Source organism: Rhea pennata, chromosome 21 (assembly GCF_028389875.1).
Source record: "Rhea pennata isolate bPtePen1 chromosome 21, bPtePen1.pri, whole genome shotgun sequence".
Taxonomy (NCBI): domain Eukaryota; kingdom Metazoa; phylum Chordata; class Aves; order Rheiformes; family Rheidae; genus Rhea; species Rhea pennata.
In genome coordinates this window covers 2,378,779-2,395,368 of record NC_084683.1, presented here as the reverse complement: position 1 = coordinate 2,395,368, position 16,590 = coordinate 2,378,779, and the positions used below count along the sequence as shown (strand labels likewise).

The window sequence follows — 16,590 nt, the reverse complement described above, 5'->3', positions numbered from 1 at the left end:
AACCCCCCCAGCAACTCACACATGCGCGGGACGCACCGGGAGATTACAACGCAGACTATAAGGGGGGGACTGTGTGCGAGGGAGGCGCGCGCCGTTGGCGGAGCTGAGACTCCCCGGCCGCCCAGCGCTGTTTTGCTTGTGGCTGCTTACTTAATTAAATAAATTGTTCACATGATTTAACAAACTCTGTATGAATTAACCTTCAAGAGAGTAACTTATGACAGTCCCTTTCATTCTCCATGTTCTGCAGAGTTGTATCTTATTTCAGCATCTTTCATTTCTAGGTCGTCCTCTTGCTGGTAGGAAATCGTTCTGTATTTCTAATTTGCCTTGGTAAAAGAGTGTATTGTGTTGGAAGGAAAACAAAATACAATTTGTATTTCTTTTCTCTGGTTATTTGAGTCTGATGTACTTTTTAACAAGCTTAAATGCACCCGCTTTTCTGCATCCATGAGAGAATGACTTTGCCAAGCAGCTGCCACACACAGTCCTAGGATATACTGTGCAGTATATACTGGCTACTTCTTTGGAAAGGTGCTAGCTGCCTCTCCACAATGCCATGTGGCAGAACTGGCATTAAAGAGAGCAGGCCTCTGAGTCCTCCATGGATGCACATGTGCACTGGGGGCTGCTCAAAGAAGCAAAGGTTTCTTGAGCTGGATCCACGTGGTCTCAGGCAGGTGGAAGGCGTGAGAGGTGCCATTGCTGCTCCTGGGTGCATGTGATTAAAGCCGAAATCTTAACACTTTCTACGGGTGTACAGTCAGCGACAGGCATGTGGCAGACTTGGATTGACCAGCCTAGCTGTGCAACTGGTGCTGGGCCTGGCTCAAGTGCAGGAGTGTCTGAACACTACACTTTGTGTGGTTTCTACCTCCAGCTCCCCAGTCGAGCCCAAGCCTCCCATGGACCTGCGGGAAGGAAACACTGACAGCAAGAAGAGCCACGCAGCTGCCCCGCAGCTCAGCGTGGGCTCCTGTGACTTCACGGTTTTAGGAGGAAGAGGATTAAGGCACCCTCCTGGCCTACAACTGAGTGCTTTTCATGCTGCCTGATTAAAAGTAGCTGCAGCATTTATCACTCCCAGGACCAAGCATGGTGTGAAGCTGCCTTGGGCTTTGGCTGTCCTGTAACCCTAGGCTGGTACCAGCCTGGTTTCTCTTAGGCTCTATGTTACTGCTATCCATCGCCCCCCACTCTGAGACTGTACTAGTTATCCCCAGTCCACAAGGTAATTTGCTCGGCTGTGGGATTGTAAGCAGCTGCTTTGTCCATAGATGTGCATCCACTGCAGTGCTCCCAGCTCCTCTCCCATTCACCTGCCCAGAGCTCACCGCAGCAATGGCGCAGTGTGGGCGTAGGTGTGACAAGCCAGCCCTGCTGAGTCACAAGACCAAGCACAGCTTGGCTTTTTTGCGTGAACATGAAGTTGGCGTTCTCAGTGGAAACACATCAGTCACCGTCTTCGCCCAGGATACTCCTTCTCAATGGGCTGAGGCAAGCCTCAGTGTCCTAAGGCTGGTGCAACATGATGCAGCCGGCCTCACAGGACCAGCTCCACTCCATCCCCAGTAACAACTCAAAGCTCAGAGTCTGGCAAGTCAGTGCCCATCTGCCTCTGCACCTCCCTGCTACCATTGCCCGCAAGATTCTGCCTTGCATCAGCCCAAGCATCTGACAGCACAATGCACAAGAAAAGTTGTTCCTGGGCTGCACACAGCCCTGCTTGGCCTCAGTGCTGCTCTCTCCTTGTGACAACCCAGGGCCAGGACACCTCCTTGGTTCATGGGACAGATCAACACAACAGAACCAGGACGGAATCAAGTGTGACTCCTGCTACTTGTTCTCCAAAAACAGTTTGGGGTTTGATGGGGAAAAAAAGGGCCACTTGAGTGAGCTGTGCTCCTGGCAGAGAAACAACCTCCCTGCAGCGCCTGGCCCAGGCCACTTCTGGGCTTAATGGTAAAGGCAGCCCTGATCTCAGGTCTCGCCTGCATCAGGAAGAGAGGTAGACTACACTGGGCAAAATTTGCTGCTGTAGTTGCCACTTCTAACACCAAGTTGCATATAACCAGGAGCCAACAGAGGAATGTCCAAGTGTGTGTGCAGAGCCCCCTCTTTGTGAAGGACTGAGCCTGCTGCTTGGCAGTCAGTTGGACAAGTAGCCACGGACTAGCAGTGCCAGGCAAATGAGCACATCCTTCAGTGTCTCGCTGGCAGACCCAAGCAGGCCAAAGACTCATCAGAAAAGCTGGGTTTATTATATATATTAAAAAAAACAAACAAACAAAAAAACCAGCCAAAACATGTCTCTCCACCACCCCGAAGCACTGTCCAGGCAAGTCTCTGTAAAGTCCAAGCGACGCACAGGCTGTAGTGATAGATGGTTCCTGCCAGGGCTGCTCGAGTCCTATTGTGTGGATGGTTGTGGTGGTGTGTTGGTAATGGACAGGCTGGACATGGCAGTCTCATCCTTGGCACCAGGGCCACCTCCAAGCTTTGGGCCTTGGTGAGTCCAGGGGTGGCCTACTAGACTCTGGTGGGCTCCAGCAGTGCGGGTGGCTGACTGGGGGGCTCCAGCAGGTGCGAAGATGCTCTTGGGGGGATCCAGTGGTTAAAGCAGCTGATCTCAGCAGTGTGGGCAGTCCCTTGGAGGGGGGGTCCAGGAGCACTCCAGTGGTGTGGAGGGGAGGGGGGGCACAGGCAGGCTCTGGCAGCTGAGGTGATATGGGGTCCACTCCACAGCAGCTCAGGCAATGTGTGTGTGGGGGGGCTGCCTTTGGGGGGCTTAGGTCGTGTGAAGGCCGCTCAAGGTGTGGGGGCGCCTCTAGCAATATGGACGGGCTGCTCAGGCAGGAGCTGGGGTGCTCTGGGAGGTCTGTGGTGCTGCGAGGGGCTGCTCAGGAAGGCTCTGGGGGTCTCTGGCAGTGCAGGCGGCTGCTCGGCTGGCCTCCAGCGGGCTCGGGCAGTGGGGAACTGCTCCAGAGAGGCCTCTGGCAGTGCAGGGGGACAAATCCGGGGGCTCTAGCAGTACGAGGCCGCTCTGCTGGCCTCTGGGGCCTGCGGCAGTGGAGGGGGCCCTTCAGGCTGGCTCAGGCAGTGGAGCGGGTGGCACGGAGCCGGGCAGTGTGTAGGAGGCTCTGCCACAGCACAGAGTAGAGGCGGTGGCAGCCATCGAGGCCGAGGCGCAGTGCCTGGGCCCAGCTGTCAGGGGGGCCGCCCTGGCCACAGCCCAGCAGCCCTGACACCTTGTTGAGGGAGGGCAGTAGGGCTACGATGAGGAGGGCGGCGGCGCTCCTCGGCCTCACTACGCTGCAGGAGCCAGTAGGCGGCAGTGGCGCTGGGTGGCCGGCACAGGGCGCAGCCCACCGCCAGGTCGTACATCTCCACGCTGGTGTCGGTGAGCGCCAGCATGGCGGCGCTGACGGTGGCGGCCAGGGCGGAGCCGCCGTCCTGCAGCAGCAGCGCACTGATGGCGAGGCACACGCGCGGGTAACACGCCAGCTGCACCACCGGCTCCAGCACCTCATGCAGTGCCATCGCAGCTGCCTCGCGCTCCACCGCTGCCTCGCGCGCTGCTGCCTGTCACCCACTCCCGGCGAAGGGAGCGTGCCGGAACTCACACACCAACCACCCCGCCGCCGCCGCCGCCGCGCTGCCCGGATCCGCCGCTGCGGCCGCCTTGCGCGGGCCCCAGGCGGCGCACAGCACCTTGGTGCCGCTCGCCAGCTCCACATAGGCCAAGCCCTCAGTGTGGCTCAGCAGCCCCATGCACGTGAACAACGTCCGCAAGGCGCACGAGTCCCACACCTCCTCTTCCTCCTCCTCCTCCTCGGCTGCCACTGCTGCCCACACCTCCGGCGGCTGTGACTCCTCAGGGCCCTGCAGGCGGCAGTGATCCAGTGGCATCCTCCGGCCAGCCGCCCTGCGAGGAAAGCAGGGAAAGAGGGAGGGAGGGAGGGAGGAGCCCAGCCCGGCCTGGTCCCCCAAGCACAGCCAGCGGTACACACGTCAGGCAGCCTTTATTAGCCGAGTTGAACCCCCCCTAGTGCCCCCATCCTCACCTCACTAAGATCTGCAATCTCCTTCTGCACATCCTTGTTGGGAGCTCTCTGGACTTTCACTTTGGCATCCAGGTCAGAGAGCAATTTCTTGAGGCTGTCTACTTTCCTGAGGGCCTAGCAGAATAAAATTCAAGTTATGTTTTGCAGAGAGAGTTACCAAGCTGACCTCTGCCCAGAACCATATGCTGCAGTTCCAGACATGGAGACTCCTTGCCATTCCCACACTCAATGGAGAGCACAGTACCAAGCCCGAATAAATTCTGACTCTTACGCCCCCCAAGAGGACTTTAGATCTGCAGCCTATCCTGCAAATCAATGTGAGCTCGCCCTGCAGCCTCCTCTGGGATCCACCCTATGCCCTTCTGCCCACTAACATGACAGCTAGAGCTTAGACTCCTCCAGCTCTCTCCTCCCGCTATGTCATACACAGAGACTTCCAGCACAACCTTCACTGACAGCAACATCCTTTTCTGTGGCTGGGCTGGTGGAGTTCAAGCCAGGAGTCCTTTACGTACTCATAACGACACCCTGTGGCGCTGAGTTATCGCAGTAGAAATACTGGCCAAACTTGACTGAAAGGAACCTCGGTAGAGGGTTACCATGTGTGTGTGCATGCTCCAGTGATTTCCTGCAGTGCACAGATTTCACAGAAGATTATCTCCTGCCTCTCCCTTACCTTTCGAGCTTCAGCACCAGTAACTGCAACTATCCTCCGGATGCCTTTAGCAATTGCTTCTTCTGACACAATCACAAAGGGGCCAGTACAGCTGGAGTTCTGCAAGTGCCTTTGAAAGAACCCAGACACAAACTCACAGGAGACAGTTAAAAATCTCAACAGGTATCAGCACGGGAACAAAAAAAATTAAAAAAAAATAAAAAAGGAGATGCAGCAAGAATGGGGACAGGACTCAACTCAGCCATCAAAAGCCTAAGAGGGAAAAAAGGGTGGCAAAGACTATGCTCCCAGCACTGCCATAGACTGTATGTGTGGGCAAGGACATAGGTGTACAGGCAGTTTCCCTGTCTGCAAAGGCTGATAGGAAACACAGCTTTACTCAGGACAGTGCACTGGGAACGCTGAGGCTTATAATCATTACCTCAAGCTCTCACCCTTCTGTGCCCAGCACACACTACAGCAGACCTTCAGGAACTCAGGATCCACAGGGACTCCTCTTCATCCACTCCACTGCCTTCCACTGCCTGTCCAGATACTCATGTCCCTCCGCAGAACTCAATAGAAGTGGACGAGCCTGCGGGGCCACAGGGGTCAGCCAGCAGCTCTTCCACAGGGATGCCAAGTGAGATCACACAGACAGGATTGGGGTAGGTCTCATCAAAAACAGCCCGCAAGCCTTGGATAGCTTTGGCTGCTGCGAGAATGCAGTCCTTGGCATACACAGTCTGCAGAAGACAGGAAAGGAGTGCAGATAAGAGCTGGTCCTGCCAGCTGTGACCAAAGGCCTGCATTCCCACAGAATTCTGGCTTCCTCTGAAATATCGTAAAAGGAACGTTATGTACCTCACAGGAGTGACAGTTTGTTGAGCTGCAGGGATCCCAAATTGTTTAACAGCTACTCCATCTTCAAGTTTCCTGATACCAGGGCCTGCTCAGACCCTGTGTGCTCCTGCACATTCAGTGATTTCTAACTACAAACTCCCAAGCAGAGCGGAGGGTTCCTTCCATGGTCTGCTCTGAGACAGGGCTTGTGCTGGGCAGAGCAACTCTCTCACATCATAGTGGGTCTGGCTCACATCACCAGCCAGGCCTGAGAAACTACTCTGTCAAGTTCTCCTTGGCTCTCATAGCTAATACGACACTAGAGCAGGCAAGGAATTACTTCATCCCTAGAAAGGCCTCAGAACCAGTGAACAGAGCAAGGTATCAATCAAAATTTTCTTGAGGTCATTCAGATCTGTGCACAATACTGCATCAGTAGCTCAGCAAACTCCTGCTGGGCCAAACTTCCAGCATCCCAGATCATACAAAAACTTGACCCAAGGCATTTTTTCCTAACTACGTCCCTATGTCCCTATCCAGCCGAACATAAAGACTGAACACAGAGAGCCAGTCCATGTGAGAAGAGTCAATGGGAACTGGTGACCAAGGCAAAACTTATCTTTGACCGGAAACATTTTGGGGAATGGCAACAAACATAAACCCATGTTACACTGTACAGTTCAGTCACAGGGAGGAGAAAGCACAGAATGAATGGGGTTCACACCAGATTTCTTCTGAAAACTGGTGCCCCAGTCATCCACTGAGGCTAGTTCAGACACTGTGCAAGCCTATGCCTGGTCTGCCAGGAAAAGAACAGGATCCTTTCTACAGGATTGGGACAGTGAACTGACTGAGTACCATCCCAGCCCACAAGGTCCTTCTGAACCTAACAGCCATACCCACCTTCGCTTCGTCAATTATCCGGTTGACAATCCCTTCAACTTTCTTGATTTCCTAGGCAGACAAGGCTCCCTTGGCCGTGAAGTCAAACCGCAGCTTGTCTGGTGCCACCAATGACCCCCTCTGGTCAGCTTCCCCCAGCACTGAGCGCAGGGCAAAGTTGAGGATGTGGGTGGCCGTGTGGTTGCTCATGACTGACCTCCGCCTGGTCTAGGGGAGGAAGCCACTGTTAAATAGGGCCTTGCACTGCAGAGTCTCTAGCAAGGGAAGTGCATTTTATGGTGCAGCTTCAAGAGAAACCTGAACTAGCCTGAGGAGACCAGAAACAGCTCATCAAATCCACTGCCCTGGAGCCTTGGCTTAGGGAGTAGGGCATTTCCCATCCAATTTGCACACAGCATTTCCCAGGATGTCCCCTCACTGGGCCTGTCTGGAAAGAGGCCAGGGACAGACCAGGTCACAGACACTGTCTCCCCTCCTCAATAGGTAAAAGCGCTGCAAGATGGTAGCCTTCCATTTTGCTCCAGAAGAGCCCCTTCAGGGAAGGGAAATGCATTTTGCAGACTTGTGCTTAGCCTAGCGCTCACTCGGCAGGCTGAGCCTGCTACAGCAATGTCTGGACTAGGGCAGCCCACCCAGGCTCTCAGCTGTCATCCCCAAGCCAGTGAGGCAGCATACATGTCTCAGCTCCCAGTCATGCCCGGAACATGATTCTGCTACGGACCAGCAAAAGCCAGTGTCCGTAGCTCAGAGCCAGCAGGGTGTTATCTGCCTTGCAGAAGGAGGAAGCCAGATATCAGGCAGGAGGGCCACTACTCCAGCTCAACTGGAAGAGCCATGCTACTTGCCTGCACCACATGCTGCAGGGAGAGCAGACTCTCATCCCAGAGAAGCACTAATGGAACGAAATGGCTAAAACCTCCCAGAATTGAGAGGTGAAGCCATCTATTATTAACTCACCTCATCAATAGACAGATGGACTTGATCTCCTACTTTCAAGCTCCCATACAGAGTTCCTATGTGAAGCACATAGCCCCCTTGGACTTGCACATTCTTCACCGTGAACTCTGTTTTCTGTACAAGGAGGGAAAGGCATTCAGTGAGCAGAGGGAGACAGACCAAGGGGGAGACAGACAGTCTAGCCAGAGGCCTTGACTGCAACTGGAAAAGCCTCAGCTGAGGGAAAGCTGGACTGGTACATGTGATATGAGCAAGCTAAGCACCTGCAGGCATAGTATGCAGGTTGCAAAGCAGAGAACTGAATGAAGGACAAGGTGGGGCATAGTTACGGGGCATGGCAGAGCTGAATCAGCTCCCCACTTCATGGCTCAGAAGCACCATGTCCCAGCACCACTACTGCAGGCACCTGCATCCTGGTGACAGCCTAACACTGCAGCATGAAGTTATGAAGTTTAGTGAAGCCTCCCAAGAAGCAAGGGAGCAAACCCCAGCACACCTGTGCTATGCCGCACCCCCAAGAAGGAAACCTGTGCAATGTCTGATGCCTGCTATGGACATGGAATTGCTAGAGCTTGTTTGACACCTTCTTCCTCTCTGAATGCACCTGCCCAGGCCCCAGCTCAGACTATGACAGGCTCTCAAGCCCACTCACATCCTCCCTGCTGGCATCGTCCTTGACCAATTAGCCCTCGTCATAGATCTGCCCACTCTGCTCAGCGTAGAAGCAAGTGCGTTCCAGTACTATCCCACACTCCTGGCCAGTGGACACTTCCTCCACAAACTTCTTCTCCCTGCGGATGGCTTTCACTGTGGCCACGAGGCTCCCAAAATCTGTCACCGGGAGGACAGGCAGTGTCAGCAGAATAGGAAAACCTGGCAGATACCATGTAGAAGCAGAACTTCATAGCAAAGGCTCCCAGTTATTGCACAAGCTCATGGCAGTTATACACACAAACAGGTGTAAAGAGGAAGAACAAGGACAACATTTAGCTGAGGAAGAGGGAATTTGATTCAATACTTTTCAAGGCAGAGAATGACACTTCTTTCCACACTTTCACAATACAAGCCATTGGCAGGGTAGAAAACAAGTCTCTGGTGAACATGAACACCTGATAAGCTCTTCACTGGCATGCTCAGGGCAGAGAGATCACACTACCATGTTGTGTCTGGGCTGCTGCAGATCTAAGGAAGCGAACACAGACAAAAGAAAAATGAGGTGGCCCTACGCTGAGCAACAGGCTTTTGACTCCAGCTCTCAGCTCCCAGCCCAGCCAAGCCCTGACTCAGCCCCAAATGATAAACATCTTTTGGTGCATCTGGAAAGAAGTCACAGCCTTACCGGGGATGCTTTTACTGTCTCCCAGGCTCTGGATCTTCCCGTCCAGGATGCGACGTCCTCTGGTGAGTGTTTTCAGGAACTGATCCTCTTCTTTGTTGATGATGTCCTTCACCATATCTGGGTCCTTCAGCTCAGGGAAGGCACCTCCCTAAAACAGCCAAGAGGATTAGCCCTTCAGCATGGTGATCTGCACATGCTAGCACATATAGCAGAGTGAAAAGAGAACTTACCAATGACTGTACCACAACATCAACCAGTGTAGCAAAGAAGCCCCTGGGGGCACTGAGCTTCTCATGGGAGTAGCGCACAGTCCGTCGGAGAATCTGTCTCAGCACATACCTCGGAGATAGCACAAGCCCTCATGCTAACATTACATCTCCGATTCATGCTCATAAGATCCCTCTGTATCCACCTACCAGCATCCCCTTCCAGGACCAAGAATGCAGGCTTGTTTGCCGTCTCTCCATATTTTCTCTCAGCTAACTGCTCTCACCAGCAGCAAGCCAGAGGTGAAGTGCCTGGCCTCAGCCCTGTTCCTCGGACTCACTAGGTGCCCAGAACCAGTCCTACAAGCGGTACCCACTGCACAGTGCCCCAGCCCAAATTTCATTACATTTTTGACAGCAGCATTACTGCAAGTGCAGTTCTGTGTCCACCTGTCCATAATGATCCTTTCTGGGGGTTGATACAGTGGGACTGGTACTCACTAGAGCATTCAGACTGACGTGTCTTCATCTTTTGGGGGACTGTGCTGCAGGGCTTTTTGAAGTGTCAAATATACTGTGGCAAACACTCCTCTATCTACTGCTCTAGTGATGCCTTCAAAGACATTTCACAGTCTCACAAGACTCCACTCCCCTCAGGAAAGCTGTACTGAACAAAACAGAAGCAGCAGCAGCATGGCAGTTCCCTTCTTACCCTCTGCCAGTGTTGTCAGGTCTGCCCCCATTAGCAAGGGCCAGCGTGATGGTTCGTGCGTGGTCAGCCAGCACACGGTAGGCCATATCTATGCCATCTGCATCATCAGCACCAACCTGTCCCATGTACGGCCTGGCACCACTGCCCTGTGCAGAGAGGAGGCAATTGGCACAGCGGGGGGGATCAGCACCGTGGCAGAACTGCAGGGGAAGCACCTAACAAGTCAGCCTCATCTCCCCTCCCTTCCCAGGGCTCAGAGACGGCACACTCCTCTTACAAGAAGGTAAGCTGATGTATCCAGGGAAGACAGAGAGCTGCTGGGCTCCACATGGTGCCACAGCCTGCATTTGCAGGGCCAAAGGATGTCCAGGGCCAGAGGGAGGTAGAGTAAAATTACCACAGCATAAAAAACCCAAGGGAGCAGAGGTAGGGAGAGGGACAGAGTGAACGGAGATCCAAAGAAGAAAACATCCGTTTTGTGCACTGGCTCATAGATTCCAGCCTGGCATTAACCTGCCCAGGAAAAAGCCTTTCCAATTCTGTCATGTGGGTCCCAGCTTCCCTTTTTTTAGGGATGTCTCTATCTCTACCCATGAGAAAGACACTGCTGTAATAATGGAGTGGCTGCACATGGTGAAAATCTTGCACCATGGGCCAAGGTCCTCACAGTCAGGCTTCCAGCACATCCACACACAGCAGGAAAACAACAAGAACACACTTGCTTTGCCTAGCCGATGGCTTTAACATATGGAAAGGTGGCCCTCTAGCTCTAACTCTGAAGTTCTGCCCCACATCCTTCTGAGGATCAGGAAGTATCTGAGCTTTCCGTGTTTTCTCCAGTACAATCTGCCTCTGGAGAGCTCTGACACTTCCATAGGAATAAATGTGTATTACACAGAGGGCTCATGACAGTTAGTTCCTGGCACTGGTAACAGCCCTCCCCACCCAGGAAGACAGAGTAATTGCACACTGGTTCTGCAAGTGACCATTCATGGTTTAGGGCAGAGATCTCCTCTCTGCAGGGGATTTCTGCAGATTAGCACAACATGAGGTTCTGGGTAGAAGTCTGAAGGACAAATTCTGTCTCTGAGTCTAGTACTCAGTGGCAACATGTGCTATCTATCATTGGCAAAAGGGTGGCTCTTGGCCAGAGCATCTCCCGCTGTCAGAGATGACCAAGGAGTACACAATTAGGACAGCTCACAGGAAATAGATGGGAAAGCCGCACTGCTCATGTCCCTCACTCTGCCCTGGAAACATACCCCAAGGTAGCAATCAGTTGGGCCAGCCTGAGTTTCTACCCTCCTCAGCAAAGGACAAATCTGCAGAGCTCACCATAGCTGGGAAAGCAGAGATCTGCAGACACTATCCCTGCCCAATCACCTCCCTACATCTCCCTGAGGGTCCAGGAAATAGGGAAACAGACAAAGCTGGGTCAGTCTTCAAGCCCAGACTACCCTGTTCATACCTTCTGTACAGCTTCAAAATAAGGAATGAAAAGGTCACTGTCGTAGTTGGACATCTTGTTCTGCAGCACAGAAACCAGCCTCTCCAGACCCATCCCAGTGTCAATACTCTTCTTGGGAAGAGGTTTCAGACTCCCATCAGCTTCCCTGTCCAAACCCAAAAGGAAAGACAAGCCATTAGGGATAGAGCCACTGCAGAGACATGCCCATCTCTCCTCTCCATGAGATTTTGTTGCGTAAGATTTAAGAGACAGGCCCATACACAAATCACACACAAGGGAACTGTGATAAAATATAATTAACAAGAACCTCAACAACAACCTAGACCCATTTCAGGATGGCATCTCTTTCCCACTTAACCCCTACTAGTGAGCTAAGGAATCATTCCTAATTTGCCCTCAAAACCAGGTATAACCAACCTCTTCTGTTCAAGCTGGCTGGGGGACAGAACATTGCAAAGTGCACAGCTTCTTGAAAAAAAGGAATGGTCAGCAGTCCCAAACCTGTTGACCTCAAGACCCTGATGGGAGACAGGGAGACACTGAAGGGTGACCCTGCAGGACTGAATGAAGAGCAAGGCTCATATGGATTCTCCCTCGGTCAACGATAGCATGCCCAGCCTCCAAGCGCCACGACTCCTCTAACTTCTCAGTGGTGCAATACCAAAGTTCAAAAGCTTTCTACAAGGCTTAAATTGCTGAAGGTGTTTGTAGGTACAGGAATGAGGCTGTAGCAAACAGCAAAGCAGTAAAGAGACATCTGAGTCAGAGGGCCGAGAAAGTGGCCAAACTGCTAAGGTGGGGTTAAGGCTGACAGGAGAGATGGCTTGTGGTTAATGGGACTCTACACGTCTAACGAGGAACAGCATGGATAAATGCAAGTCCCAGGACTCATAGTTCAGCTGTGCTCTCCATTCAGCAGCTCAGAAGAAAAATGGGCAGAACGGTCAAAAATGTGGTCTTGTGCTAGGAGCCATCACTAACTACACCGCCTGAGTAAACTCCCATGCAAAACCGGAGCCACCTGGAAATGCAGGTCTCACCCACCTGTTGAACTGTATGAACACCAGGTTCCAGATTTCCAGGACACTGGGGTCATCCTGATTGACCAGGTGCGAGGCATCTCTGTCCCCAATGCGGTCATAGTGGATCTCGCTGCAAGGCCCTGCAAGGGCCGCAGGGGCCTGTGTCTCCCATTTCCCAGAAGTTATCCTTCATATTGCCAGGCAGAATCCTACTCTCAGCCAGCCGGTAATAAGAAACTCCTGTTGAACAACAGAGACTCATGGCAAGGTAGGAATCCCATGAATTGAGGACTATATCAAAGAAATTTCAGTTCAGCAATTCCCTGAATGGGCAGAAGAGTGGTCAGGGTCCTGTGACAAACCAAGCCAAGAGCTTAATTCTCATGATCCTACCACCCAGATTCCTTGCTGAGTAGGCAGAGGCCTACAGAACTTCTCAGTGAAGCCTCAGTCAGGAACAAAAGGGGCTATCTCACTTTAATGCATGCTAGGCAGGTTTTGCCCCACAGTCTAGATCTGTGTCATGGGGTTCATAACAGGTTTCACAGGGGGCAACAGCCACAATACCAAAGGCATTTCATTGCTACATCAAATTTTGGCATACTCACAGCTTGACTGCTAAGTGCAGTTCTGGTTTCCACATCTCACGGAGGGTGAGGCAGGGGCAGAGAAAGAACAGAAGAGGGCAACTAAAACTACCTAGGGGTAGAACTTCTGCTTTACAAGGAGAAGCTAGAAATAATAAGAGTCTTCAGTTTGGAGGGGAGGAGGTTGAGGGTGGACTATGACTGAGAGTTACAAAAATCCAACAGGCTCAAAGTAGGATCAGATATACTTTAGAGGTGCAGGTCCCTACAACATATACAGAATAGAAGGGTATCCCTCTGTACTGAGAGCACCTGCAGAAGATCTGTTGAAGAGTCAGTGACTGGCAGAGTACATGATAGCAGGCCCAGCGTGTGAAACTACACATTGACCAAATTCCCATCATGCCCAGGCATGCACATTCCATTTTGTCAACAATGTCTAGCTGCTTCCCGGCCAGCAGCTACTCAGGCTTAGCAAAGCAGAGACAAGGGAACAGTTCTAGTAGACTAAGAAGCCCTTAGGATACAAGTGGAGTCCTGTCTGGGCGTCCCACTCGTGTGTCTGACCCATGCCTCCGGCAGCCTCCCATCAGTGACTCCTCTGTGCGATTCCCAGGGCTTCCCGTGCAGTTTGGAGCGTTAAGTCCTTTATTAAATCTATCCTGTTTAACCCCTCATGAACTCTGAGTGTCACCAGTAGCCAACCCTTCCTTGCCTGCCTTGTGGTCACACGCTCTATTGTCCTTAATCCAACAACTGCAGATGCTGGAAATGGATGAGGAAAAGAGTGCAGACCACAGCCAGGCCCGCCTGTTCTTTTTGAACAGCATCTCCTCCTCCTGCTGTCAGAGACCAAACACTGAACCGAAAAGACTGTTGGTCTGCCCTAGCAGGGCACTTATGTTCTTAAGCTTATACAAGAAATTTTGAATTGGAAGATCTAGGGCACAGGTCTTGGCCTCTTCCATCTAACACTAGTGCTTCCCTTTGGCTTTGCAGTTCTACCACCCTGCAAACATTATTTGTGATATGCCAGATATGCCTGTTACTCTGCCACATAAGGCATGCCACCTTTCTCCGAACAAAGGCAGACAGTTGCATAAATTGTGAAAAATTAAAGATTTCCTGATGCAAAGGAGCGCCTGTCAACACAAAGCTGTACTTTTGAGTGCTGGAGACAGGTCCCAGATGCCTTCCTTAGTTTACACTTCCTCTCAGTTCAAACCCACCTTCCTCAACAGTATTGACCTCTTGCATCTGCTGGCTAAACTGGGTAGAACTACCAAAACTTAGAAGTACACTCACACTTGGGCAAGCAGGACCAGAGACATCTGTCCCCCTCAAGCCACAAAAGAAGCCTCCAACGCTGCCTAGCTGATACCTTCCCTATTGCTTATCAAAACATGCAGCTTCCTTGATTGTAGGACCTTACCCCAAATCCAGCCAGATCTGCTTGCACTCCAGGTCTGGTTGCAACCCTGCAGCTTCATTTCCACCAAAGTAAGTAACATAGAGTCTTTCAATAGGGATGCCAAACTCCTTGGTGAGAAGGTCCAGAGCCAGGTTGCAAGCAAGTTCCTGTAGAAGGAAAGATGAAGTAAGCAAGTAAAAGGAAGCTTCTCTTCAACATGCAGCACCTGCCCATGCAGAGTATCAGCTGCTGTACTCACTAGCTGATTACAGTCTACCCAGGGAGTCTCTCAAACATGCAGAAACCTTCTATGCCTGACTTAGGGTCATTCAGAAGATCAGGAAACTAGTCTCCACACAACATTTCAGCCAAGTCTCTGCAGACGTCTCCTTGTGCTATTAGGTCTACCAGACAGAAGCTGGACCAGAACAGCTCTCCACAGAGGAAACAGTCAAGAATTTGCAGACTTTTGTTACAAGAAATATACAAACTAATATATGTAACGCACAAGGTACACGGAACATTTCATATGGCTTTCCAAATGCAGTCAAATTAGCCCCTAGAAGGTTCTCTGCCTAAAAAAAAAACCCTTTGAAATCTGCTGTTATACTGTATTCTTAACATCCCTTTTGTGAAGTTGAACCCTCCTCTAGCAAGAAGCTTGGGCAACGATATCATTACGTTATGATCACTCCTCTTTGAGGTCATAGTCAGAGCATACGCAACTTTCCATGGCTACTGCCAATAAAACCTCTACCTGAAGACACCAAACCAGCTGTGAGAATATAAGCACCTTTGTAAACACTAAGAGACTAATCTCAAAACATCCTGCAGTGTGGGTTTTTTACTCCATGTTCATCTATTCCAAAGGAGCACAACATGCCTTGGGAACCTTTGGAACTACTCTTGAGTAGAGGTCTTTTCTTTCCTCTTGGTACATTTGTAGACAAACACTTTGCTGAAATCATGGAGATGGGCAACTTTGCGCTAAAGATTCAGAGCTGCCAGTTTTACCTTGAAATAATCCCCAAAGGATCAGGACCCCAACATCTCGAAGAATGTGTGGTGGTAGACGTCCTTTCCCACATCATCCAGGTCATTGTGCTTGCCTCCAGCTTGGATGCACTTCTGAGTGTTGGTAGCTCTGTTCAAGTTAGCGGGTGGGTGTGAGGGGTCAATACTATTGAGGAAGATGGGTTTGAACTGAGAGGAAAAAGAAGAAAGAAATCTAAATGAAGGAAAAATATCATAAGCTCACTTTCAAATGTTGCTAGCAAAAGCAAGGCAATGAGTTTTATCCACCTGGTGATATGCCACCAGCCTGGACATACCTGAAGTAGCATTCAGAAACATCAAGGCTGCTGTCTCCTACATGGAAGGAGGAGTAAAACTGGCCGTAACTCAGCACATGTACATGTTCCTGGAGCACATCAAGCCCCAGGACTTCCAAAGGGACTGAAAGCAGCCAGATTCCCAGCTGGCAATATAGTTAGCAAAAACTGTATGCTGATCTCCTGCAGAGCACTTTCAGTAGCCCAGCCCCAACCACTCATTAAAATAGTTATTAGTCATTTGTGCCAGGATTCTTCATGCACCTATTTGCAGCACCAGCTGTGGTCCAAAGGGTCAAGGAAGGGATACTGGCAGTGCTCCCATGGCTGCACAGTCAACCCAGCAGACTCAGGAACTTCTCCTAGTGTTTCTACCAACTCTGCAATAGAGCAGGGGACTCCAGGAGATGCACCAGCTACCTCTTTATAACAAAGTGATTAAAGGGAATCATGAAAACAGCAATGTCTTTCCAACAATCCATGGAAGAGATTGTAGTTTGTTTGAAAACCCTGTCTTCAGGATATAAAGGGACAAATCTTAACCTCACTAAAATGAAATCAGAGGAATGTGACCAAGCTCAGCCCAGAGACCAGCCACTAAAATATGAAGAGAAAACTGAATTCCCTGCAAATTGAAGTGTTTACAGAGCTAGTCACACCTGGAGCAGGCGTTTATCCAAGAGGAGAAAGGCAAATGCATTGCCATCTAAGAGGCTACAAGAGGCTTTAGACTGCACCTAGAGCTTGACAAACTATTGGTAAGTTCAGGCATCCCGGAGGAGCTTATTAAAAAGGGGAGGGCATTCCAAAAGCTCTGCAGACAGCTTCATAGATTTCAGCTGCTACAGGCAATGTCCATAAGAACCACAGTACCAGAGTAAGAATCCTACCTGATTCATGCCAGCATTGGCAAAAAGCAGTGTGGGATCAGCCAGGGGTATTGTAGAAGAAGAGTGCACATAAGTGTGCTTGTTTTCCTTGAAGAAGTCAATAAATCGTTGCCTGATCTGGCTAGCTGTTAGTGTGACTTCCATCTTAAAACTGCAAGCCACAGCTGTCAAAAGCAAGTGCAAGGGAAAGCAGCCAGGCCTT

At 51.1% G+C, this 16,590-nt stretch overlaps 2 pseudogenes; both read right to left on the bottom strand.

Moving 5' to 3' along the window:
* Nucleotides 1-3,092: 3,092 nt before the first annotated feature.
* On the bottom strand, nt 3,093-3,909 carry LOC134149699 (exosome complex component MTR3-like; annotated as a pseudogene).
* Nucleotides 3,910-4,025: 116 nt separating this feature from the next.
* On the bottom strand, nt 4,026-16,532 carry LOC134149698 (alanine--tRNA ligase, cytoplasmic-like; annotated as a pseudogene).
* Between the last annotated feature and the right edge of the window lie 58 nt (nt 16,533-16,590).